Source organism: Lepidochelys kempii, chromosome 4 (assembly GCF_965140285.1).
Source record: "Lepidochelys kempii isolate rLepKem1 chromosome 4, rLepKem1.hap1, whole genome shotgun sequence".
Classification (NCBI taxonomy): Eukaryota; Metazoa; Chordata; order Testudines; family Cheloniidae; genus Lepidochelys; species Lepidochelys kempii.
Window position 1 is genome coordinate 38,870,697 of NC_136383.1, and position 26,759 is coordinate 38,897,455.

General features: G+C 40.3%; 1 long non-coding RNA gene across 2 annotated transcripts; it reads right to left on the minus strand.

Moving 5' to 3' along the window:
• Positions 1-10,067: 10,067 nt before the first annotated feature.
• Positions 10,068-26,394, minus strand: LOC144930459 (uncharacterized). Of its 2 annotated transcripts, none has more exons than XR_013635637.1 (4): positions 26,299-26,394; positions 24,890-25,036; positions 13,383-13,498; positions 10,068-10,165 (listed from the first exon to the last, which is right to left on the minus strand). It is a non-coding gene; the product is annotated as an uncharacterized LOC144930459 (long non-coding RNA). The 2 variants fall into 2 exon arrangements; XR_013635636.1 differs by having other exon boundaries at positions 24,890-25,062.
• Positions 26,395-26,759: the final 365 nt, after the last annotated feature.

The following is a 26,759-nucleotide window of genomic DNA, read 5'->3' on the forward strand; positions in this document are numbered from 1 at the left end:
TCTCTCATACCCAGTGACTGCTGATTGCACCAGACAAGAGCCCATATGTACTCTGACTTGTACTGCAGCTGAAGCTTGTAAAATAAATATCAACTGCAACAGTAACAAAACAGAAGTTTAAAAAGTTGTAATGAAAGTGTGCCTGGCAGTTCTGTACAGCTTTGAAACTATAAAGGGCTGCAGCTTTAGCATGCTAACATTTATTGGAAAGAGTCATAAAACAAAGTCTGTACCATCTATAATTAATTCACTCATAGAGCCAATAAAACATATCCTGGATAACTGCCAGATCTGGAGAAAAAAACATTTTAAAATGTGATAAGTGAACATAACACAAAAAGTTGTTTTATTTAAAGTTAAAAATCAAAATTCCTGTCTTTCCTATACCTACAGCTTTTAAGCCCCTTTTCTTCTATCCTCTGTAAAGTGCCAGTAAAATCTGAAAAGTGCTTAGCTTTTACATAGTACATTTATTTTTCATACTGTTGCACAAATATTAGTAATGTATCTTCCAACATTCTTGGTAGTTGGCGAGGATTGCTATCACCAATTTAAAATAAGAAAATCCATTTATTTATGTCTGAATATTGGTGACATCAGAGTAGAATTTTTGGAAACCTTCACAATACATTGCTAACTTTGAGCACTCAGCAGATGACTTTCCAGTGATCAGCCACACACAATTCATCTATCTCCTTTCTCTTTATCCACTACTAAAATGACCCTCCACCATTCCTTCTTAATATTATATCTCTATGCATCATGTACATAAGTACAAAGTACATAAGCGTCTGTTGAGTTCTGACATCAGTCTGCTTCTCTCCAATAGTATTTCTAAATAGGCATTTGCCTTTTCCCCTCTATCCAGTAGGTACGCATGTGTCTTTGTCAGCATCACTTTTCAAAAGCTTCAATTTTCTTCTTGTCAGCAGCATCAGCTTCCCAGGATACATATCCAAAAGTCACTCTGCTATAGATTAGGCTTTTCACCATTCATTAAATTAGGCTTTTGTACATTTTGAAATGTCACCGTTTTCCCACATTTTCTTAAGGGGGCCATAGCTGAGTGAGTCATCGCTAGTCATCTTCTGATTTCTTTGGAACACACTTCGTGTGTGTGTGTGTGTGTGTGTGTGTATGTGCGTGTGATCCCAAATAATAAAATTAGTACTGCATTTACAGCTTCTCCATTAATTGTGATGTCTGCTTACATCCTGTTTTTGTTATTCATGTCAGTGTACATGCATTTTGTTTTTGTCGCATTCAGGAATAGTCCATATTCCTCACTAATTGTTTTTATGGACTCCAACATCTGCTGCATTGCTTCAGTAGTTGTAGCAAGGAGCATTGTGTTCTCAGCATATCTGAAGTTGGTTAAGAGGTGTCAATCAATGGAAATCCCAGCTCCCTCCAGTTTGTCAAAACCTTCCAAGGCTTGTCTGATGATAAATTCAGCATGTATGTTAAAAAGGGTTGAGGACAAAATACACCCTTGTCTTGCATCCTGTCCAGTCAAAAACCACTTACTGTCACCTACAGCTGTTCCCATGGTGATACGTTGGTGGAGGAAGAGACATGCAATGAGTTCAATGAGATGCTTTGGAATCCTCATGTCTGCCAGTATCCTCCGAGGATGTCAAACATTTTTGAGTAGTCAATGAAGCAGATGATTAATGGGTAACGGTACTCTTAGATGTGATGGATATTCATCATTTGGTCGTCTGTGTCTTGTCCCAATCTGAAACAAGATTGTGGTGGTGGTAGTTTTATTTCTGTCCTTCATTTCGTGCAATCCTGGATGAAATAAAATGGAACTTTACTCATGTGCAATATCAGGGAGATGGTATGATAGTTACTACACTGTTACGTCTCCCTTCTTTAGTAAGGGCAGAAAAATTCCCTTTATCCAGTTCTGCAGCCAATTTCTAGTCATGCTTACTTAATTATAAATTTTCCACATAAGATCCGCACCACATTCACAAATTGCTTTTAACAATTTTGCAGGCACATTATCTACTCTTGCTGTTTTCTCATCTCCAAGCCATTTTCTTTCACTCTGTGTCATTTTTCAACCTGCTCAACCACCTTCTCCGTTAACCGTGGTGTGGTCTGACTTTTTGGAATGCGTGCTTTGGCAATTTCAAGCATAAGAGTTTCCATTTTATTTCAAAGTTCATCGCCAGTTTACACATGGGGAAATTGAGGTAGAGAAGTTTGGCACCTTGCCAAAGGTCTCACAGGAATACAGTGTCATACCTTGAATTAGAACAAATGGATTCTTGGCTGCAGGCTGGGACCCATATATTTTGAATACGGTAATGTCTTCAGTGATATGCAGCATTTCATGGAGGTGTTACTCAGAAAGATCACTATTACGATAAGTATTAAGATGAAAGTTATGCTGGCTACCATGAGTTACTTTGTCTACTACAAAAACTGATTCATGTTCCACAGGAGAGACCCCCCTTTATTATGGCCGAGCAATCTCTCCTTGGTTGACAAAAATTGTCCTCTTCTTATTAGTGGGGTCACAAAGCCAGGTCCTCAGCTGATGTGAATCAACATAAGTCCATTGAACTCAATGCATATATGTCAATTTACATCATCTGAGGATCTGGCCTGAAAACTTTGTCCATATCAGAAGTTTATTCTTTATTAATAGTAATACTATTGAACAGGGTTGGCCACTCCATAGTTAAAGATGAAGCTAGGCTGAACTTTGAATCAGATTTTTCATCCTTCTTTCCCCAATTCAATGCCCCCAAAAAGAGACTCAGTCATTAGATGGAATTTCACATGCCATATCTCATCCCAAAGAATTCTTTTTACTAGGAGCTTTGGAAAACATCGGAGAAGGAGTTTTAAAGCCATTGACAAAAATATTCAAACTTGAGTGTCTGAAACCAGGCTTCTTAATGATACTTACTTCATTGAGAGCTGGTAGGTATTTAGCACTTTTGGAAATGGCGAGCATTGTAAGAAGAGGATTGAAAGGTTGTTTGGTTTCACTATAAATGTATCTCTGCTCTCCCCTGATGTTGTGTTTGGTAACAGATTTTTTTTTCTGTAATGAAATACGACTGCAGAATGAAGAAGCTGGAAATAAGCTTGAGGAAAACTGGTTTTGTTGTATATGTATTTGCATGGAAAATGTTTAATTACAGTGGGACAAATAATGTAAATAATTATAGGAATGTTTTAATGAATTCATTCAACCACGGGTTTGCATATTACAAACATTTGAATGAACACTTTTTAATCCATTGAAAGAATTAATGATAAGCAAATTTCAAAGTTGCACCATGTAAGCAAACCAAATTTTGACACTCAGGTACATATATTTACTCTGAACGTGTTTTGTGTACCTCATCCAATCAAGCAATGGAAATAATACCATGTGACTTATCTGACCAATCAGAAATAAGAAATACAGCTTGGGTTTCAAATATTTGAGATTCATCATATAATAAAAGATTTTAAAAAGATATTAAGTAAATTTGAATTACAAATATATGTGAGGGTCCCCAGACAGATATACTTTGAGCAGAAAAATAAGCTAAATTAATTATTCATTTTGGATTATTCATTCAGCTTGAGTTAAAAAATAAATAGTCCTTGAAAATTCAAACGTTTTTTTTTTCCAGTTTGTAAGTTACTCAACATACTCATATTACACAAAGGTGCTTTTTCAGCTGGATCACAACATGGTAGCATTTGCAGATCAGTGCTGATGTTTCATTAATGATCTCCATAACAAGAAGATCATTGTTTCTTTTGCGTAAACACTGGCTGAGTTACAATCACATCCAAACTTCACTTCATGCTTTTTTGATGGCCCAGCATCACAGAGAATGTCACGCTCCTTGGCAGTAAGTGCACTCAACATGTGCATGTGCAGACTATTTGGCAGTGGGTCTGGTGATGTTCATAAAAAATAAATTAAAAAAAACACCTTACTTTAAAAAGCCTTTCAGGAAAGGGAGAAACTTAGTTACCCATCTATAAATTAGGACAGAATTTGGCCTGATAAGTGAGTTACACAATATAAAAATGCATCTGCCCAGCCGCTATCAATTTTTTAAATAGTTATAATTCTCTTCAAGTGAGGGAGGTTGGCCTTAAAGTTAAGACACTTGACTTGCACTCAGGAGGTACCCCAGGTCGTGCCTCCTCCCAGGAGCTGCTGCCAGACATGTCGCTGCTTCCAGGAACGGCACAAAGCCAGGGCATATAGGGAACCTGCCTTAGCCCCGCTGTGCCACCGCACTTTTAGTGTTCTAAAATCTTCCGGATTGGCTTCAGTAGCCTCTGGGAAATCGAGCCCAATTCCAGGAGACTCCCGGCCAAACCCTCAGAGGCCCCAATTCAACCAAGCACATGCTTAAGTCCCATTGACTTAGAACATGTTTAAGTGCTTTCTTGAATGGATTGAAGATGTCAATCAATGTACAGCACACTGTACTGGAATGAACTAATGAATCTGACAGGAGGCTGCTCACTGCATATATTTATGCTATTTTGAGAACATTATAAAAACCTTGGTTTCAAAAATCGGATTGATAGTACTTGCAGATTAGTGAAATAGTTCATCACATCCATCATACAACAAGTATTTAATCAGCAATTTAATCTACTACTTTTATGACATAACTAACAAGACTTTGAAATGTGGCCCATCAAAGCCATTGGGAAATGCCACTTTTCTGACAGTTCAAACCCTACTTAATGATGGTGAAACAGACTCATGTGTGAAGTGTTGCTTTTTTTGGCCATGTGATAAATGAAAGGGTGGGTAGCTCCCTTTTATGACACTCTGTTAGCCAGTTAGCTATAAAATCCCTCTTAGTTGCTGTTCTCTACTTGCTTTACCTGTAAAGGATTAAAAAGTCTCCCTGTGATGCATAGGTAAAAGAAACGGAGTGGGCACCTGACCAAAAAAACCAATGGGAGTGCTAGAACTTCTTAAAATTAGGAAAAACTTCCCCTTTGTTGGTCTGTTGTTCTCCGGAGAGAGGGAACAGAGAAGCGATGCTCTTAAAAAGCTTTGGGCCAGGTATGAAAAATCATCAGATCATACCTAGAAACTACTTATTTGAAACCCCAGATATGTACGTAGATCACGGAATGTCTAGGAAGACGCGATTAAGTTTATCTCTGTTTTTTAATTTCTTTATGGTTGTGGACTCCCCTATGCTAACCTCAGGTGCTTTTATTTTGCTTGTAACCTTTAAACTGGACCTCAAGAACTATTCTTGATGCTTAATTCTTGTATTTGCTCTTTTTAAATCTAGCAATAGCCTGAGTTTCCAGATGTATTTTCTTTCCTTTTGTTTTAATAAAATTTACCTTTTTTAAGAACAGAATTGGATTTTTGTGTCCTAAGAGGTTTACGCACATGTTGTTTAATTAGCTGGTGGCAACAGCTGATTTCCTTTGTTTCTCTTTCTCAGCTCTTTCTTCGAGTGGGGGGGGGGGAAGAGGCTTGAGGGTACCCCACAGGAAGGAATTCCCAAGTGCACCTTTCTGAGTTTTCAAGGGGTTTTTTGCACTTAGGTGATGGCAGCATCTACCCATCCAAGGTCAGAGAAAAGCTGTAACCTTGGGAGTTTAATACAAGCCTGGAATGGCCAGAATCCTTGTGGTCCCCCTTCTGCACTCAAAGGGACAGAGTGGGGAATCAGCCTTGACAGTCCATAGCGTGCAAAAAAACCTGTTTGCTTCTTCCAGTGTCTATTACATTTTCTTAGGTCAGATCTTATCCCAGGAATCAGCAGCAATGCTTGATCACAACAGTAAGCGCTCTGGCAGGTGTCTCAGGAGAAAAGCTTCCATAAACACTGTGAAACATATTGGTTCAAGTTGGGGAAATCAGCAGGGAAGGCAGTGTTCATTTTGTGCTTTTATTCTTGTACTTGGAAGGAAAACAGATGAGTGCATCTTTCCAGATTTCTTGGAGGAAGATCTAAACACAGAACACAGGAGCCAGGGAACAAAGGGTTGAGACCTGATTTTACAACAGCAACAAGATGGAGGGAAAAGGCAAAGAAGATATGGGGCGAGGGAGAAGTTCTATCAGGGAAGCAGAGAGAGGACTCTGATTTATTTTGAGCACAGTAAAGGGCTTGTGCAGTGAAGTGTGTTTCTGTGAACACAGAAAACAACTGGGGAGAAACCTTGAAAGAGGAACCATGCTGGGCCAGCAGTCTTGCAATATCCAAAGTCCTCCCTGTTCCCCCCATTTCACTTGGAAACACTTCTGACTCATCTGTAATGACAAGTTCCCTGATCCTCATTTCCCAGCTGCTTACTTTTCCTCTGTTGCCTTAAAGGCCACTGTCCTTGATATGCCCAGCTGCAAAGTCCCTGCTTCCTCCAGTCGTGTTAGGTGAGTTATGGAAATCTGCCTGGGGCCCCATACATCTTATTTTGCAGGGGCCCTCGGTTTTTGGAATCCTTTACCAAGGTAACTCCTGCATCCATAACGTAACAGCCTTGATGCTGTACTTAATCCTAGCAGGATGTACTGAAAAGAAAAAAAGAAGGAAACTAAACCCATAGAAACTGTGAAGCAGATACTGCTTTTCTCCTTCCCCACAACCACTGCCCCATAAGAACACCTGTGTAGTATTTACAATCTCTCTGGTGGCTGGCAAGCTGTGGTAGGTAATCTTTGCACTGTTGATATATACTAGTGAAATAACAGCTGCAGATGGTCAGAGTGATTTTACTTGTATAAAGAGGAGATGTCATTCTGCCATTGTGCAGCTGCAGTTATACTAGCTGAAGGGTTGAGTGTGGAATCAAAAGGGTCAGGGTTATTATTACAAGATCATAGTGTTGATGCTGTTCTTCCTCATCTTTATTTACTTGTAGCCATTTACACCTGTGTAAAGTGGGGACTAAATGCTACCTTTCTGATTTGGTGCAAGGCAATGGAGAATTAGCCCCTTGATTCTATTCTCAGCTCTGCTATTGACTCACTGCATGGCTTTGGGCAGGTCAATTATAATTGTCATTCACAGAGGTCCTGACCACCCACAGATCCTAATCCAATCAATGGGGGTGTGAGTGCTAAGTATGTCTAAATACCAGGTCACTAGTCACTCTGTGCCTCAATTCCCCCCACCCCACCCCGTAAGATGGGAATAATGATATATTCCTTTGTGAAGTACTTGGAAATTCTCTGAGGAAAAGAGCTGTTTGAGTGCTAAACAGGACTATGCACTCTACCCTATTGCATGTTGAATGTTTTCTTCTGACTGTAATTGTGTGTACATCAATTACTTTGTCCCACTAACTTCACATGCCACATTAGTTGCACTACTGTGTAACCGAATAACCAGCTGTAGAACTTAGTGTATGTTTCTTTTTATTCACACTTTTTCCTCACTGTTACTCAAGCCTCCTGTGGTTGATTTGCTCTTCCCTCTCTTGCAGCTGTGCACACCTGTTTGCTGCAGCTGGAAGAGGCTTGAAAAGCAAATAGGAAGCTGAGGAAAAGGTTATTGTTCATTAGTTTTCTATGCTTGATCATCACAAGGAAGATGGCCACAGATTTAAATCATGGATGGGAAACAGAGTGGTTATGCCTGCAAATGTTATGGTCACAAGAGGCCTCATTCAGCAGCTCTTTTACTGTAATAATATTATTGCACTGTAGTGAAATACTCTGGCCAGCCTCCAGTAATAATGAAGTCCATTGTTGTATCCCTGGTGACTCCTGGAAGGAAACTTCCTGGAGAGTGATGGGAGCAGCAGCTGCCTACTGGAAGGGGAATTCAGTGACTCTTCACTACGTGGAAACACCCTTTAGATCTTATGCCTGGGTCTGAGTCACTGATTCTCCTCTTTGTCAGGCAGCAGAAAACTCACGCTCTAGCAGTGTGGATAAGCAATAAATTAGATTTGGGCAACAGACTATGATTTTTATATATATATATATATAAATTAAATGATGCATAGACAGGTTCCTGGCTAGGGAAGAAATTGCGTCACTGGAATCTGCTGGCATCCTGAAAACCCTAACTCCACCGCCTAAATGGCAAATCTAAATTGGCATAAGTCAGCTGTTTAAGACTGACTAGCAAATAAGTCTTGAAGGATTCCTAGAGTATTCACAGCAAATAGCACATCCTAACACATACAGGTCAGCAACTATGTCCAGCTCCAAAGTGGCCATACATTGAGGCTGGAATTTCACTACCTTGTGGGACTAGAAAACAGGCAGGAATTAGCCAGATAGATACTGTTAACTGTTCATCCATTCTAAGGCTAGAAGCAGGGCTGGATTATGCCATTCCGAGGCCTTCCAACTATGTCAAGTGTAAGAGGCCCTATACCATAAAAAAAAGAATGTATTATTTTCACAGAAAGGACACTGAATATGTAAACACGAAAGCTTTATATTTGCTTATGTACAAAAGCAAAGTTATAAAAATAGAATAATAATCTTCACTATGACATCACAGAAATAAATTTTAGATACATTCTTTGAACTAATGGCATATTGAAGTAAAGTAGAAGTAAACAATACAATATAAAAAAAGACAATTTACTAGAAGAGTTCTCAAGAAATTTTTCTTCTCTGTTGGGGCAACTAAATTGTGGAATTCCTTTCGGAATACACTATAAGATGGCAATAGAGGATACAAGAGGTAATAGAGGATATAGAATGCAGATAAGCCACAAACTTAAAGGTCAACTGTTAGTTTTATTGATATGAATTACACCCAGGTAATAAGCAAACTATCAGAAAATTGTATGCAGGTTGTATTTTTCCAATAAATTGATTTGTTTTGTTTTTATAGAAGGTTATGCTGAATTACCTAATATTGGTACTAAAATTAGTAGCAGAAAGTTTTTATTGAAACCAGTAAAATTTTTAATTTTAATTTATATATCTATACAACATATAATATTTTTATTAATATACATGCCCCAAACCTGTGTTGTTTTACCAGGATATTTCTGTGAAAGTTAGGGCATGTCTACACTTACTGGGGATCATCACTGCGGTGATTGATGCACCGGCAGTCAATTTTAGGGGGTCTAGTGAAGACCCGCTAAATCGAACACAGATCACTCTGCCATCGATTCTTGTACCCCACTGGAACGAGAAGCTTAAGGTAAGTTGACAGGAGCGTGTCCTCTGTCAACCCAGCATGGTATAAACACTGCATTAAGTCGACCTAAGCTACATTGACTCCAGCTACATTATTCACGTAGCTGGAGTTGTGTAACTTAGGTTGACTTACCCCCTAAGTGTAGACCAAGCTTGAGTGCCATTTTATCTATGGGCTGGTTTCCTGTCTGCTGTTGACACAGCGCAGTGAAGACGCTGGGTAAGTCGACCTAAGCTATATCGACTCCAGCTACATTATTCATGTAGCCAGAGAAGCGTAACTTAGGTCGACTTACCTCTGTAGTGAAGACAAGCCCTATGTTCTCACAGGAAAACAAGAGAGGATATATAGGTTTTTTACACCATGAATAAAGAAAATTATCCTTTTCACATGAATAAATGGGAAAATGTTTGATTAATTTTGTTAGGGAAATACAAAGTTTATCCAGACTATATATAAATATATTTACAAATGTTTATTCCAATTTAATTTTTGCTCTGAAACAATAAATGTGGGGATATTTCTTTTGCCATATTATAAAAATACAATGTATTATGCATATAGTATGTGATTTATAAGGTTATATAAGAATTTTTACATAGCATACTACCAGTAATAAAATATTATCTTGCATGCTCCAAACCCACCAAGCAGAAAATCCCAGTCTTTTTTCGAGACAGACATCTCTCTTTGTGTTTGCTTCTCTATCCTCTGTCTCCCCCAGGACCACTAATTAATCTTGAGTAAACACCTGAGACACACAGAGTGACAACAAGCTATATGTGTGAAAAAGAGAGAGAATTTACCAGAAAAAAAGACTGGTAATCTCTAGAGAGGCAGTGAGAAAAACTAGCCTATATGCAAGCAAATATAATGATTATTATAGGCTTTAACAGTCTATGAATCATATATGCACATAGTTTGAAATAACTTGCTCACCAAGTACTCAGAATATTTTGATAGATCTTCCTTCACTTCTCTCAAAACCTTCTATTTGTCCTTTCGTCAGCACTCTCTGATATTTACTGTGAAGGTTCCCAAAACTGACGGAGGGAAGCCAAAACAAATTTATCCTCCTTAAGATCCACTCATCCCAAGTCCATAAGACGTTCACCTACAATCATGTAAAGACTGCATAGTGCATGAAGCAGAAAGCGGCAAGCACACTAAAATACACAATTGTACTTATGTACAGATCAAAAGAACAAACGAACACAGGAATATTAGCTTGGCAGGATTGCTTCACAACACTCATATTTCCCCCATTTTACAGCAATGAGATTATTTATTTGTTTAAAGAAGTTATGAAGACATGGTCAGAATTTTATCAGTAGCAGCTGGCCAACAAAACACTGCATTAGGAGACTGATAGCAGACTTACTAGTAGAAATACTAATTTTACAAGTGCAATTATCATTTTTTCCCCCTCAGCCCTGGCCTCCTGCCTGGCAATCATGAACAATTAGTGAAAGGTAAGGATATTTGTGTAGCCAGATGTGTATATATTTGTCATGACTCATCTTTGAACAAAAATATTCTTTTCCCCATATCTACTTTATGTATCAACTGATTTTGCTAAATTTGAAATGGAGTCAGTTTTTTCTTTTTTAGAGGCCCCTCATGTTGTGAGGCCCTAAGACGTCGCTTGGTTATCTTGTACCTTAATCCGGCACTGGCTAGAAGGAACCATTTTTATCATCTAGTCTGACCTCCGGTAGAACACAGGCCATAGAATTTCCCCAAGATAATTCCTAGAGCATGTCTTTTAAAAAGACATCCGATATTGATTTAAAAATAGTCAGTGATGGAGAATCCACCACAACTCTTGGCAAATTGTCCCAATGGTTAATTAATCTCACTGTTAAAAATGTATACTTTATTTCCAGTCTGCATTTGTCTAGGTTCAACTTCCAGCCATTGGATCATGTTATACTCTTCTCCGCTATATTAAATGTGTTCCCCACATAGGTACCTACAGACTGTAAGCAAGTCACTCCTTAACTTTCTCTTTGTTAACCTTTAAGCTAAATAGACTGAGCTTCTTAAAACTGTCACTATAAGGCATGTTTTCTAATCCTTTAATCATTCTACTAGCTCTTCTCTGAACCCTCTCCAATTTATCTACATGACTTTTGGATACCAGAATTGTACTCTAACAGTGGTCTACTTCTACTTGAGATTGCCGGATTTATTCATCTCAGGCTCACATTTGTTCTTTTGGCCACAGTGGCACACTGGTAGCTCATGTTCAGCTGATTATCCACCATGACGCCCAAATCGTTCTCAGAGTTACTCCTCAGAATAGAATATGTATGGCCTACATTCTTTGTTCCCAGCGCTATACATTTACACTTAGCCATATTAAAATGTATATTGTGCCTGCTTTACCAAGCAATCTAGAGAGCTCTGAATTAGTGACCTGTCCTCTTCATTATTCATGACTCCACCAATTTTTTGTGTCATCTGCAATTTTATCAGTGATGATAAACTTAGTGCAGGGCTTGTCACTGACACGTTTAATTGCTGCCCAACACTGCTTTATGAGATAATCAAGGCCGTTATTTGACATTAATGCAGCAAATGAACGAAAGAAAGCTTTCCTAGAGTGCAGTAGTTACAGATTGCTTCTCAAAGGTCTGCATCAATTACTGTCACTTATTTGTCAGCAGCATCCTGTGCTTAATTGGAAAGATCCACATTTCTTCATATCTTACGTCACACGTGGCTCCGCTTTCCCATCTGTTTTCATTGGTGCTATAGACCAAAATGTTCCACTTCATGTACCTTGTCAAAGCTATATTAATGTCTCACAATGAGCCCAGGCTAGAACAACGCAAAACCCCACCGCGTACCTAAATGTGGTGAAAATAAAGATGTAAAGAGAAGTGGCTGAAAGAATGATTTATTGGACCTGCAAGATGAGATGCAGTGGGAGGCTGGTGGATTAGGAGCTATCTTTCTCCACTTAACGGAGAAATGTTATGATTACAGAAGAGGCTTTTCCAGTCAGTATTATAGTACTGGGGGATGAATTTTAAAACCCCAATTCACACTGTGCACTACTTTACAAAGAAGCTACTTGCAGCATAAGTCACTACACAGCATGAATAAGCACGTCAGAATCCGATCCTAAGGTTCCAGTTCAGGGGAGCACTCAAGTACAAGTTGGCTGTTAAGCATGTGCATAAGTCACACTGACTTCAAGGGAACTTAAGCACATTCTTCAGTCCTTTCTTCAACTGGCACCTTAGTGAGAACACACCTGTTTATGCAGAGAACGGAATAATAAACTCACTGACAGTGGGCCCATGTTTAGAAAGCAGCATAACAGTAGGACCTACGATATTATACTATGAGGTGATATAGTTATAACCATTGTAATCAGAAATCATCAGAATATTTAGCCTTTATAGTCAAGTCTCAGGCTTAAAGCCCCGTGTAATTATGTGAGAATCTCAGCTTTCTTTCTTTTTTTAAAGTCAATTTCTATCCCTCACGTTTGGTAAAAAAAAAAGATCAAAAACACAAAGCCTAAAGGCTCATTGCCCAGAGGGCAAATAAAAAGAAACCAATGTCTATTATTTTAAGTCTTTTGTCTTGTTAGCCAGTCTCATAATTTCTGAGTGTGTGCTCTTGACCCTAGAGCAAGTGAGGAAAGTGAGGCAGAGATTAAGTGATTTGCCCAAGGCCACCCAGTGTATCAGTGGCAGAGCCCAGATTAGAACTCAGTTAAAACAAGGCTCCCAGTTTGGTGTTTGTTCCTTGAGGCCACCCAGCCTCATGTTAAAATTAGCAAATTTAGTAAAAATACATTGAGTACATAAAAACTAATTACAGTCTGAAGTCTTTGATTCTGCTGCCAAACCTTCTGGCTTTTTCATTTGTCAGTCAGCTAACTACAAACAAATGTGCTCTCCACTCATAAGGCAGGTGCTGTTTTGAAAACTGGCACAATGAGAATTCAGTGACATTTCCTGGTATGGTTCCATTTATGAATATTTGATTAGCGTAACTGATTAAACAATATGGAAGTTTACAGTTTACTTTATACTAACCTTAAATTCAAGTATTAATCTGGCATATGATGTGCATTGCATTAATATTACATGTTTTGATAATCTGTATTACAGTTTGTTATAGCTTCATCTGTTAAAAATTTATCCCCAGTATGTTGAACAACATAACATATGGAAGCATGCAGTAGAATCTAGCAATCATTTAATAAAACATATATTAATGAAGTGATATTTCAAGTCTTACCCCAAAAATCACTAAAGTTGAAAAGGAAGCAGAACTATGGTTTATGAATTGAAAAACAAGCTTAGGATAGCTGCTTGTACATCATGGCCAATGAACAGCTTTGGGTAGCTAGAGATCTATAAAAAAGGGGAAACAACAACATCTGCACAGCAGCACTTAAGATTTTTATTTATAGACCCAAATGATCCTAAACAGCCATTACTGACAATAAATGGAGCTTAAAGACAGTGAACAATCACCAGTTTTGATCCTAATGTCAGACTGTAGCAGTTTGTCAAGAACTTGATAAATAAGATCTTGCTGAATGTTGAAAAGAGAGGGATGGGGCAGAGAGAAGCGACTCTAGGACATCGGTATCTCTCAGTGGTGAATACTAACGAAACTAAGCTTCTGTGCAACCTAGGTATACATAGCATTTTTCAATGTGCACATTGTATAAACAGGAATGAAAATAAACATTGAAAGCAATGGGATTTGCATGTAGGAGATTCTGAAGAACTTTATTATATTTTTAATTTAGTGATGTAACGTATTTTGAAGACTTCATTATGCATTAACATGTGACTGTTTTAAACCAGAGGGCCTGATTCTGCTCACATTTTCACTAAACATATAGTACACTAGCTCTTTGGCATAAGTTTTGATTTACACTGGTGTAAACAAAAGGAGAATACAGTCCATTGAAGTTAATAATCTAACACTGAACTTTCATATATTTATTTCTTTTTTATAAAAAAGCTATAAAAATTGGACTCACTGTCCATGTAAACTCAGACTCATTTTAAAACTGAGAAATGGCCATTGGACAGTTGTTCTTCATGGGTTAGTGCATTCAAAGAGCAATTAAAAAAAGCCTAGTTGACTTAAGTGCCTAAGTCCCATTGAAAATCAATGGGATTTAAATGCTTAACCACAATCATCATCTAAAATACCAGCGAATTCGTCAAAACCATCTGTTAGTAAGGATTTGTAACAAGAGTTTACTAGGCCCTTTGGAAGACTGCTGTCTGCCTCTGCTCCAGAAAACAGGACACAGTCTATATAATGTTGATATTATATATCCCAAAAGGTGTCATCAGCATCTTGGATAGTGTGGGATTGTGAATAATAAACACTAGGTAGAGAGAAAAATATATATAATATCCCCTAGCTCTCTATTGCTGACTTCCATTCCCTACCTTAATCTCTGCTTAAAAGCATCACAATATATGGGTTGTTTGTTTTACACCTCACTCTTCTTTCCCTTATTTGCTTCCATTATCTCTTACCTTCATGTCTAATTTAGGTCCTGACCTTGACAGGGGAACCGAACCACAGGAGTGGACAACTGCAACCATGCAGAGCTCCACTGAAGTCAATGGGGCTCTGTCGATGCTCAGGGGTCCACCCACATGATTCTTCCTGAAGGGTCTGGACCTTTGACGGTGAATGCTATGGGGCAGGGACCATGGCTTTTTTTAAGTTATAATTTTGCACAGCATTACACAGGACTATCTATATGTTTAACATACAGAGAAATAAAATAAACATGGCCAAGATATTTTGAATGACTAAGAACAGCCACACATTGTACTGATGCTGTTTTTAATATTCAAACCTGGGTTTCAGATTTCCTGGCATCATTTTCAGAATTCCATCTTGTGGCTTGACATAGGCCTGATCCTGTTGGCTCTTGCTAGTACAGGGACTAATCTCTTGGTATCCAGCTTTGAAGCTTTCTTCTTCTGCACATGCAGCAAGCTTCAAGATACAGATTATATATTATATGTGAGGGTTGTGGAAGGCTCTGATCTCTTAGTGACCTTAAAAAAGTTTCCCAGGGCTTTATGAGCCTCAGAATAAGTACGCGATATTTCATACATCTCATCCTTGTTTTTACTTCTGGCTTCCTGAAGCAGTCAAAAGTGGAAGAGCAACTGCGTGAGAATAGGCAGGATCAGAAATGAAGACCACATTTGAAGATTCTGATGAATTAAGTCAATTTTTACTAATCTGTGTCTTTCAAGTGTTTTTTTTTTTAAAAAAGAGAGTAAATAGTATTTTAGGCAAATAAATCCAGCAGAGCCACAGCGCACCCTAATTTCATTTTCTTTTCTCTACATAATGAAAATTAGACAACCATAAAATGCTTACAGATACTTAAATCCAATAAATATAAATCTACAGTATATATTACATTTCAAATCCACAAGAGGGCAGAAACACAGGTAAACTGGTGCACGTGGAATAGACAAAATATACCAGGGGAAAAAAGGTAAAGAGCATTACAGCATGTGCTCTATGTACTTAATGATTTGACATTATTTAAAGCAGAACTGACCACGTACTGTGGAAAACTTGTTGCTATTGTGTTTGCTCAAAGTCACAAACTTGCCATGTGTTGAAAATAGAAAGTCCATTTCCAAATGTAGTCCCAGTTTTTCATTTGTTCTGAAATCTATTACACTGATCTCCTCCAATTCCACAGGCAATGACCACAGTTTTCGTCTCACATTTGTGCATTGATTTCAACTGCAAAGTCACTATTAACTACCAGCCCTAGATGTAACTTTAAAAATGTACAGAAGTGTGGTCATCCTCTTGATTTCTTCTTTGAAATGATCCAATCTGTTGGTAGAACAGTTTCCCCAAGTCAAAGCTTGAACTGGAGAAGTTTGTTTCTCCTCTGGGGTATCCTACACTGTTTGCTGGTAGGTTTTAAATAGAGTGGGTAAAATTTTCAGAAGTACTTAACACTTAGATTGTTAACAGTATTGAATCATTGCGGTGCTAGGCATTGCGAGACCTATGTCTCATTTTGAGTGACTCAGGCACTAAGAAGCCTAAGTGTCAGTGATCATCAGTGAGCGTTTGGTGCTTGAGTGCTTTTTGAAAAAACATACCAAGGACCAACCTGCATCTTTAGGTGACTAAATACCTTTAAAATCTGGCTGTAAATCCTATTGATTTCAATGGGAATTAGGGGACAGATTTTTAAAGGTGCTCTAAAGGGGCAGATACGTGCCTAAGTCTACCATGTAGTTGCCACTGACATTTTCAAAGCCACAGCTCAGATGCCACTAACCTCTCCTAGGTTCCCAAGTCTCTGGGGCACCTAAGTTTTTGCTGGTCAGTATTTACAAAAGCAGCCTGTGCCCTATTGCCACCCGCCACGCTAAGAAGCTGCTAGCAGCCCTAGCTGAAGCCCTGCAGGCTCTTGAGGCTGGGAACACCTGTTTCTAGGTCTAGGTATGCTGTGAGTACACCTAAGACCTGATATCTGTCAGAGGCAGGCCATAATTGGTGCTGGGGGAGAATAGCACAGTACCTGCACAAAAGACTGCAAGGGACAGAGGGAAATGAATGAGCATGAGAGAGCTGGCTGGCTTCTGAAAATCCCTTTCTTTGGTGTTTAACTAGCCTCGCGCACTCCGTAGGGACCATGGGTGGCACAGAGCCCACTGGGGCTGCAAATTCCAAAATCTGGCCTTGAATGCCTAAGTTCACTTTTGCAAATAGACTTCAGTACTACGAAAATTTTACTCATACACTAGATGTTCAGCTCCACCTATCCCACACAATTGGAGCTGTGTTGTTTCTCCCTATAGGTTATTCAATGCATCTTAATTGGAAAGGGCCCTTCTAACTTTAGTCAGTTGTGCCCCACTCGACTAAAACAAATATAAAATGACAATCAGACCAAAAAAACCAGCCTCATGTGTAGGCAGGGTTTCCATCTTCCAAAGGGATATAGGCAGATTTAGTTTTAACACTCAACATTTAAAAATTCTGAATTTGAGAAAAGCTCTTTGCTACTGTGTGTGTCTCTCTCTCTATGTGAACGTATTAAACATTTTTATTTTTTGAGGTCAGTGGAGTTAAACCAGTGTGAGATGAGAATGAGAATATGATTTTTGTGATTCTCAGACTATACGCTCAGTATGTCTACAAACATATTACCAAAATCTAGAACAGCTGTGGATACACCTATTACAAGTCTGAAATACAATAAAGACCCAAGGACTGATTTGTGATCCATTTTATTTGGATTTCAGAAAACGTACATTTTTTTGTTGTTCTTTTTGTCTGGCTCTTCTCAAAGTCATGTCATGAGGGATACTGGGTGGAGAAAGAGCAGTTAAACCAGCTGCTTTATCTAGCAAGGATCTGCTTTTAGAAAAAGGCTAACACCACAGCCGTTTGGAGCACACTAACTATGTGGGCTCTAAATTCTTTTGGAGTAAATGCCTGTAAAGGTTGTTTTTATCTCTCTGAAGAGATCTTTTGAAGCAAAACATCCAAATATTTATGCTCCATTGATGGAGAGATGAACCCTGGCTAGATGAACCACATCCTTGTGGATATGACTGTTGCCCATATCCTGACCAGACCCAGCTGGGGCTCTAATTTAGGAAACTGCAGAATCAACTAGAAGAAACTTGTTATTAGGAACAAAATTTAATGCTGGCCTTGGCTTTTATGCTCACAAAAGAGATGAGCATGAACTATGAAAGTCAGTCTATTAGGAAACAAGTTCATTTTCAGTTCTCCAGTAGATCTTTCCTTAGTGTGGATTGTAGAGCCTTTAGTACAGTAAGCACCGACTCATGAGCATAGACTCAATGGGTATGTCTACACTACGAAATTAGGTCAAATTTATAGACGTCGATTTTTTAGAAAGTGATTTTATACAGTCGATTGTGTGTGTCCCCACTAAGCGCATTAAGCTGGCGGAGTGCGTCCACAGTACCGAGGCTAGCGTCGACTTTCGGAGCATTGTACTGTGGGTAGCTATCCCACAGTTCCCGCAGTCTCCATTGGAATTCTGGGTTGAGCTCCCAATGCCTGATGGGGCAAAAACATTGTTGTGGGTGGTTTTGGGTACATGTCGTCAGTCGTCCCTCCCTCCCTCCGTGAAAGCAATGGCAGACAATAATTTTGCGTCTTTTTTCCGTGTGGGCGCCATATTGCTTTCAGCAGACGGTGCAGTAGGTCTGCAAACCGTCGTCATCGAACGACCGCTTCTGCTGCCACTCTGCTGGTGGTCTTGCAGGTCCTCTATATGATCGTTGTCATCCGCCGCAACTCTGCTCGGCTGCTCTTGTCTCGCTATACCACGGCAAGCGTGCAGCCCACTCAGCTGTTGTGTCCTGGGAGCAGACGGTGCAGTAGGTCTGCAAAACTGGTCATCCAATCACCACTTCCCCTGCAACTCTGGTCTCCTGCAGACGCCACACCACGTCAAGCATGGAGCCCTCTCAGATCACCGCGGCAGCTATGAGCATTGTAAACATCTTGCGCATTATCTTGCAGTATGTGCAGAACCAGAACCTGCAAAAGCAGGCGAGGAGGCGACGGCAGTGCGGTGACGAGAGTGATGAGGACTTGGACACAGTCTTCTCTCAAAGCACAGGCTCTGGTAATTTGGACATCCTGGTGGCAATGGGACAGGCTCATGTCATGAGACACCAATTCTGGCCTTGGGAAACAAGCACAGACTGGTGGGATTGCATAGCGTTGCAGGTCTGGGATGATTCCCAGTGGCTGAGAAACTTTCGCATGTGTAAGGGCACTTTCATGGAACTTTGTGACTTGTTTTCCCCTGCCCTGAAGCGCAAGAATACCAAGATGGGAGCCGCCCTTACAGTTCACAAGTGAATGGCAATAGCCCTGTGGAAGCTTGCAACGCCAGACAGCTACCGGTCAGTCGGGAATCAATTTGGAGTGGGCAAATCTACTGTGGGGGCTGCTGTGATCCAAGTAGCCAATGCAATCACTGAGCTGCTGCTATCAAAGGTAGTGACTCTGGGAAATGTGCAGGTCATAGTGGATGACTTTGCTACAATGGGATTCCCTAACTGTGGTGGGGTGACAGATGGAATGCATATCCCTATCTTGGGACTGGATCACCTTGGCAGCCAGTACGTAAACCGCAAGGGGTACTTTTCAATGGTGCTGCAAGCACTGGTGGATCACAAAGGACATTTCACCATCATCAGCGTGGGATGGCCGGGAAAAGTACATGACGCTCGCATCTTTAGGAACTCTGGTCTGTATGAACTGCTGCAGCAAGGGACTTACTTTCCAGACCAGAAAATAACCGTTGGGGATGTTGAAATGCCTATAGTTATCCTTGGGGACGCAGCCTACCCCTTAATGCCATGGCTCATGAAGCCGTACACAGGCACCCTGGACAGTAGTCAGGAGCTGTTCAACTACAGGCTGAGCAAGTGCAGAATGGTGGTAGAATGTGCATTTGGACGTTTAAAGGCGCGCTGGCGCAGTTTACTGACTCGCTTAGACCTCAGCGAAACCAATATTCCCACTGTTCTTACTGCTTGCTGTGCGCTCCACAATATCTGTGAGAGTAAGGGGGAGACATTTATGGCGGGGTGGGAGGTTGATGCAAATCGCCTGGCTGCTTACGCGCAGCCAGACACCAGGGCGATTAGAAGAGCATAGCAGGGCCCTTTGCACATCAGAGAAGCTTTGAAAACCAGTTTCATGGCTGACCAGGCTACGGTGTGACAGTTCTGTTTGTTTCTCTTGATGAAAACCCGTCCCCTTGGTTCACTCAACTTCCCTGTAAGCCCATTGCCCTCCCCTCCCCCCTTCGATCACCGCTTGCAGAGGCAATAAAGTCATTGTTGCTTCACATTCATGCATTCTTCAGTAGGAGCCCACCAAAAGGAATAAGGAGTTCTCAATCTGCCCTTAATGGTTAAAGAACATGGGAAAATTCTGCCTTCCAATGGCAAACTGGTCATATTTATCAGCTGTTTTCTTCCCAGCTGCATTCATGTTTGTTATTGCATTTTAATTTGGATTAATTAGCAAATGTTTCAACATGAGAAATGCTATATTAAGCTAAGCATTTTACCAAGAGGAGAAATCACAGGCAAATCCTAAGTTTTAAAGGCCAGTAATTTATTTAGGACTGGGGAGGTAGATATTCTCTCCTTCTTTGATAAATATCCTTGTAAGCAATCAACCTGGCTACATGCGGTTTAAGGAGGCCCTTTTACTTTGCCACCCGTATTACAAGGAGCAGTGCAGGGGGAGAAAGTAACTGCTCCCAAGCCCTGACTCCCCAGTCCACACAACGGGATGAGAAGTGGACAGATGCTTTGATCTGTTCCCCCGCTCCATGGGCTGGCCAGTACAGATGGGGAAATAAGCTACGCCAGGAAGAGGGCTTGCGTAGTTTACTTCCTGCCTGGAGCAAGAGGAGAGGAGGAGCAAATTGGACTCTGAGTCAAAGAGTGACAAATTGTATCCCTGCTCTGCTCCAGGACAGAGTGTAATGACACACTTCCCCTTACTCAAGGCAGATTGTAAGATTTCTTTCAGGGAAAACATCAGTTATTTGGTTTTGTTGAAATTAATACACCTCTACCCCGATATAACGGGACCTGATATAACACGGATTCGCATACAATGTGGTTAAGCAGGCCTCCCCCCACCCCAGGGTCTGGGATGCAGGAGCTGTAGGGGGCACTTTTGGGGGCCCCGCAGGCCCAGAGTGGCCCAGGTAATTAGCAGGGGGCCAGGAGCACCCCGCTCCCCTTCCCTCACCCCGGCCCCAGCTGTGTTGCTCGGGGGAGGGGGTTTGGGGGAAGGGATCCCCCTGCATTCACTAGCAGAAGCAGAGCAGCCCAGCTCCAGCCTGCTCCACTCCGCCAGCTCCCAGCCGTGGTGCTCCGCTTCCCGCTGCTGGTGAGTGCAGGGGCATCCTTTCCTCAACCTCCCCACACTCACCGGTGGTGGGAAGCGGAGCGCCACAGCTGGGAGCTGACTCAGTGGAGTGGGCTGGGGCTGCATCGCTCCGCTTCCTGCCGCTGCCGGTGAATGCCTGTCAGGGGACGGGAGTGTGGCTAGGAGTCGGGGCAGTCAGGGAGCAGGGCGGTTGGGTGGGGGTGGGGTCCTGGGGGTGATTAGGGATGGGGAGGGTCTCTGGAGGGGGCAGTCAGGGGACAAGGAGCAGGGGGGCCAAAGCAAGTTCGATATAATGCGGTAAGATTTTTTGGTTCCCGCGGACCGCATTATATCAGGGTAGAGGTGTATTTAATTCACATTTCTAGAAGCTATCATGCAGCCGTAACATTACATATGTGACTCACTGTACCTGGGAATGGTACAGTGCACCTAACAGTTTAGTTGATTGGTGTAGCTTTCACAGAAAATTCTTTGATACTCCGTTGGGTAAGATCAAGTATAGCAAAGGTTTAATTACTAATACCACCTCCATCATGCACTTGCTGGGATTTGGGCTCAATCATCAGACAGATCTTTCCAATCTCAGATTCTATTATCCTATGATATTTACAACTCAACTCTAGGTGAGGGGACACAAAAAACACAGAGTTATCTATAACTGAAAAACTCTTCTCCTTCAGTATCAGGGCATCTTCTCTGAACTCACATTTAATTCCAACCTACTTATTCTTTTCCTCTTATGAAGTAGTTCCTAACAACATTCAGTCTGTCTGTTGTGAAAATGAACATGTCATCCACAGATGCAAACAAAGAAATGTCCGTGTTTTATCACAGCATAAATGACCTGGCTGGAAAAGTTAGCTCTTGCCCTGTACATGTCATATTAGGTAAAGATAAATGGGCTTTCAAGCCTAGAAGATCTACTAATAAGCGTTTATTTGGTGAAAGAATTTTGGATTCCATTGATTTGCAAGATGATACATGACAGACTCTTAATCTGGCAGGTATAATATGTTAAAGAATATGTGAAGATGTGATGCTAATAGAAGTGGCCACCAAAGGGTTAACCTTGACAACACACCAGTGAAGGCCTATAATCCTGCAGCAGCACTATCTGTTGCAGTACTTCTTCCCAGTTTTGTTTAAACAGCTGTTAAACTGGAACTGAGTCTGTGGATTTAAGGGCTTACAGTCTTTGCCTTCATAAAAGAATAATAAGACCCCTTTTTATTAATGGTCCCCTTTTTGTGAAATGCCCTGTTTGAGGAGGAACACAAATTAAAACAAACTCCCTCCAGTAAAACATTGTTTGGCCAACTGCATGGACGCTTCTTCCACTATTCAACATATCGAAAGAGAGGAATGTTATCATCATTATTTATAGCCTATGGTTCCTGGGGGCCCTTTGTGCTAGGCATAGTGCAGAAACATACCAAGGTATGGTCCCTGCTCCAAAGAGCTTACATTCTGAGCACAATGCAACAAAACATTTATAAAATTAAATCATATTTTTCAGAGCAAATATGTTTAATGAGAAAGAAGACAAACTTCTTTTTTAATACTTTTTTTGGTAGCATTTATGGGGTATTAATTCTAAGCCAACAGAAAACTGCATAATCTATTAAATAGAAGTCCATATAGAACAGTTATTTTCCTCTCCAGTGAACAACAGCAACAACCCCAAGAAAGGGCATTTCCTGGGGATTAGTGGCCAATTTAAATGAATAGCCCTCAACTGTATTTTCAACAATCAAGTCCCTCCCTCTAGTTAATAATAGGAGCATTTCCTCCTAGTTACTAATTATTATTACTATCAACAATTATTTGTATTAGTTACACCTGGAGACACCAACCAAGATCAGGGCCCCAGTGTGCTAGGCACTGTATAAACAGATAGTGAAAAGGTTCCTGTCCTGAAGAGCTTGCAGTCTAAATAGAGAAGATGAAAGGTGAGATGGGAAAGAGGGACACAAAAGTGAAGTGACTTGCCCAAGGTCACACACAGGTCACTGGCAGAGCCAGGAATAGAATAGTGACTCAGTCAAATGCCTTATACAAGAGTCCATGCTCGGAACCTCAATTTTGCTTGATTACTACTATCTTACAATGTTTTTGTGGGTTTTGTTTTTTTAAATGCAATTATCTTGATTCTCCTTTGGCAGCTATAATGTGCAGAAATCATACTGATAGAGTGAAAGTCCTTTTTCTTACATTGCTGTGACTGTTGACTTAAAGGGTATTACTTCCAATTTACTCTGGTGAGAGATCAGATTTAAGGCCTGGCCTAAACTTAAAACAATTGAAATAGTTTCGGTGCTCAGAGGTGTGAAAAATTCAGAGTCCCTGAGCGCCAAAACTATAGCCACCTAAATGACCAGTTCCTGTTGACAAGACTAGATCAATAGAACCATGCTTCCTTTGACTGAGCTACCATCACCCAGAGAGAGTGTTACTTCAGTGATGGAAAAACCCTCTGTTGCTTTAGTGTGCGTCTACACTACAGCACTACAGTGTATAACAATGCTACAGTAGCATCTGTAGTGTAGACATACCGCCCTCCCCCAATTCAACTCTGCATCCCTATTCAGCAAAACACTTAACCTTCTGCTTGTCTTCCATGAATAGACTTAAATGCATGCTTTTGCTTAATTGGGGTTTACACCTCGTCAGGAAAAGGTGTCTTGCTTTATAGGTTACTGCAATGACAATGCTCTTTGTCTGAATGCTGCTCTGAATGCTTGTAGGATTAGAACCCGGATTTAACATTATTTTCAGAAACCTAGATGACAGTTCTTCTATCTCTTACTCTTCATTTCAATTAAACAATAATGACTAAGCTCAGGGTATTTCCTGAAGATTAACAACCTGTTGGAAGGAGTTGATGGCTTGAGGCATAACTCAGGGTCATTAACTCCAGCGAGACAATTCTCCTTCAGAAATGGCCTGGGCAAAGTTTTTTGTTTCTATTGTAAGCGTGAGAGAGAGAGTGAGTGAGAGAGAGTGTGTGGAGGGGGGTGGAAAAGAATCATAGGCACACAGATAGTTTCCTTAGATGATGCAGTTTCAATTGGTCTGTACAGAGCATTTGTTGAATTGTACCAAGTCACATTGCTTTCATGCCATCCTATTCAGCTTACAATGAGACACTTAAACCTCCAGCAATTAGAATCTTTTCAAAACTTAGTTGATTCCTTTGGTTGTTATTGATCACTGTGCACCTCTTTACAATAATAAAAAGAGCCAGACTCTTAGGAAATGCACTGAAGGTTTCAACTTAAAAAATCCCTTCTATTGGAATCAGAGTAACAGCCGTGTTAGTCTGTATTTGCAAAAAGAAAAGGAGTACTTGTGGCACCTTAGAGACTAACCAATTTATTTGAGCATAAGGTTTAGTGAGCTACAGCATCTGATGCAGTGAGCTGTAGTTCACGAAAGCTCATGCTCAAATAAATTGGTTAGTCTCTAAGGTGCCACAAGTACTCCTTTTCTTCTATTGGAACGTTTCATATCCATAAAACCCCTGCTGCACTCTCTGTGGCAGTTAGTTTAGATCAAGGTTTGTCAGTCAAAGCATTTTGCACCACTCTCTGGAAAGCCACTTAACAAAAAAAAAAAAGAGCATTAAAACAAGTTACCATTAAAAAAAACCAACCAAACAAAACATTTGCTTCCACCACCAGCAATAAATAAATAAATAAATAACATAGGTTTTGTTTGCTTTTATTTCCCTATCTTGCTGTCTGTATCATTCTGGGGTAACTAACCTTATGCCACATAGAGTAAAGGAAGTTCAGAAATGCTTTTCCTCCTACCTCAGTCAGAAACGGAGCATCTGGTCTCTCTATCTGTGCCATTCTGGGTTGTTGTTTCCTCCTGGTTTCTTTCGTCGTTGGAGGGTGATGACAGAGTGCAGTCACTCAAGGCCTCTGATCTCATTTCTTGTGTAACTGGAGACATAGCTAAGGTTAAGCAGCGACTTAGTAGCCTGAAATATAAATGTCACTTGAGCAGAACAAATAGAACAGAGTGAAAGTGTCAGTGAAAGCTTTATGCACCACGTTCCTTGCTGTGAAGCAGTATATCCATTTTGTTCCTTATTTATGTGATATTAAAAGATCAACTAACTTCAGTCCCAGCTTACAAAGATAATAAAGGCCTAATTCGGAAATAATAGGCTTTAAAAATATATATCTGTATTACAAATACACTAGGAATACATCTATTTGAACAATTAGGTGAAATTAAGAACAGTATTCACTGATTAAAATTTGAATTGGTATGTTTTTAATTCAAGAGGGACTACTGATCAGTAACAGCCTTATGGTTTATGTGATCTGTGCAATCCCATATGCCCCCTCCTTCTAGAGGTACCACAGCACATACAAATGTCCAAACTGCAAGCCAAAGCACCACATCTGATTCTTTGTTTGTGGCCCTATCTGACTCTGGCGCCATTAGACCAAAGGAGCAGTTGAATTATCCAACTGGGCCTAGTCTTTAGAAACTTTTTCTTGTGCTCAAACTTGCAACTATTCCATTTTATGGGTCACTAGAAGCTGAAGAGCCTCAGAAATAGGTTATCTGGGACAAAAAGGCTAGGGAGAAGGCAGATGGAGAGGGTTTTTTGGGGTGGGGGCGGTATTGAGGAGGTAGGGGAAGCTGGATGTGGCATGTTACTTCACATGGGGCACCTCAAAATCTAGGGTCAATTCACCTGTTAACATTTTTGATATTGTGGTGTTAAAACCAACTTTTTTCAGCAAACATTCATAAGGGTTTGAGTCAATTAAAAATTGGCTTGATAAGTATAATTAGCTACAGTGTCTTAGTCAAATTCTGAACTATTCTTGGCGAAAAAGGCAGTGCTGGGCTGCGCTGAAGCTTCCATCTGACACACAACTTACAATCATTTTCATCGCTAATGGTACATCCCTTCCCCCTAGCTCCATCTATCAGAGGTGGCCAGCCAAAGGGGATTGTGCATGCTGTCATCCCCATGTGCTTTGGGAAGGTCTGAGAGGCATTATGTCTCCTGCAGAGGCAGTGTTTCCTGGAGTTTCCTTTGGAGCTGTGTGACTGCATTGCTCTTAATGTAGGACAACACCAGACTTCTGTGAAAGCCAAAAATTACAGCCTTTCTACGGGTGGCATCAGACTAACGTTTTTTTCTTGCAAAAATACATTCCATCTAACATTAGCAACAGCAGAGCTGTGAACTCACCTCTCCCTTATCCTAATCCTTCCAATGAGGTGAATGTTCCAAAGCTGTCAGGAGCATAAAATACTCACATTAATATGCACAAGCAAAATCTTATTATTCTGTAAAGAATAAGTTTTAAATGCATTAAATGTATTTAATTTATGTCATGAATTTCTACACACAAGGAAGAAAAAGGATAGGGTAAGTAACCTCATGTGTACACTATATAGGTATATTTGGATATATAGTAATAGTTTAATATACAAAATACGTGTCACAGATGAGAGAATTAATTGTATTACTCTGGGAACATAATATTCTGAGTCACGTTTTAAAATTGCAAACTTAATTTTTTGTTTCTATGTATGTAGGCCACTATTCTGCTTAACTTACTTTACTAGGACTATTCACAGTACATAAAATAAGCATGTACAATTTGCAGAATTGATGCCATAATTTATGATTATGTAAATGATCTTGAG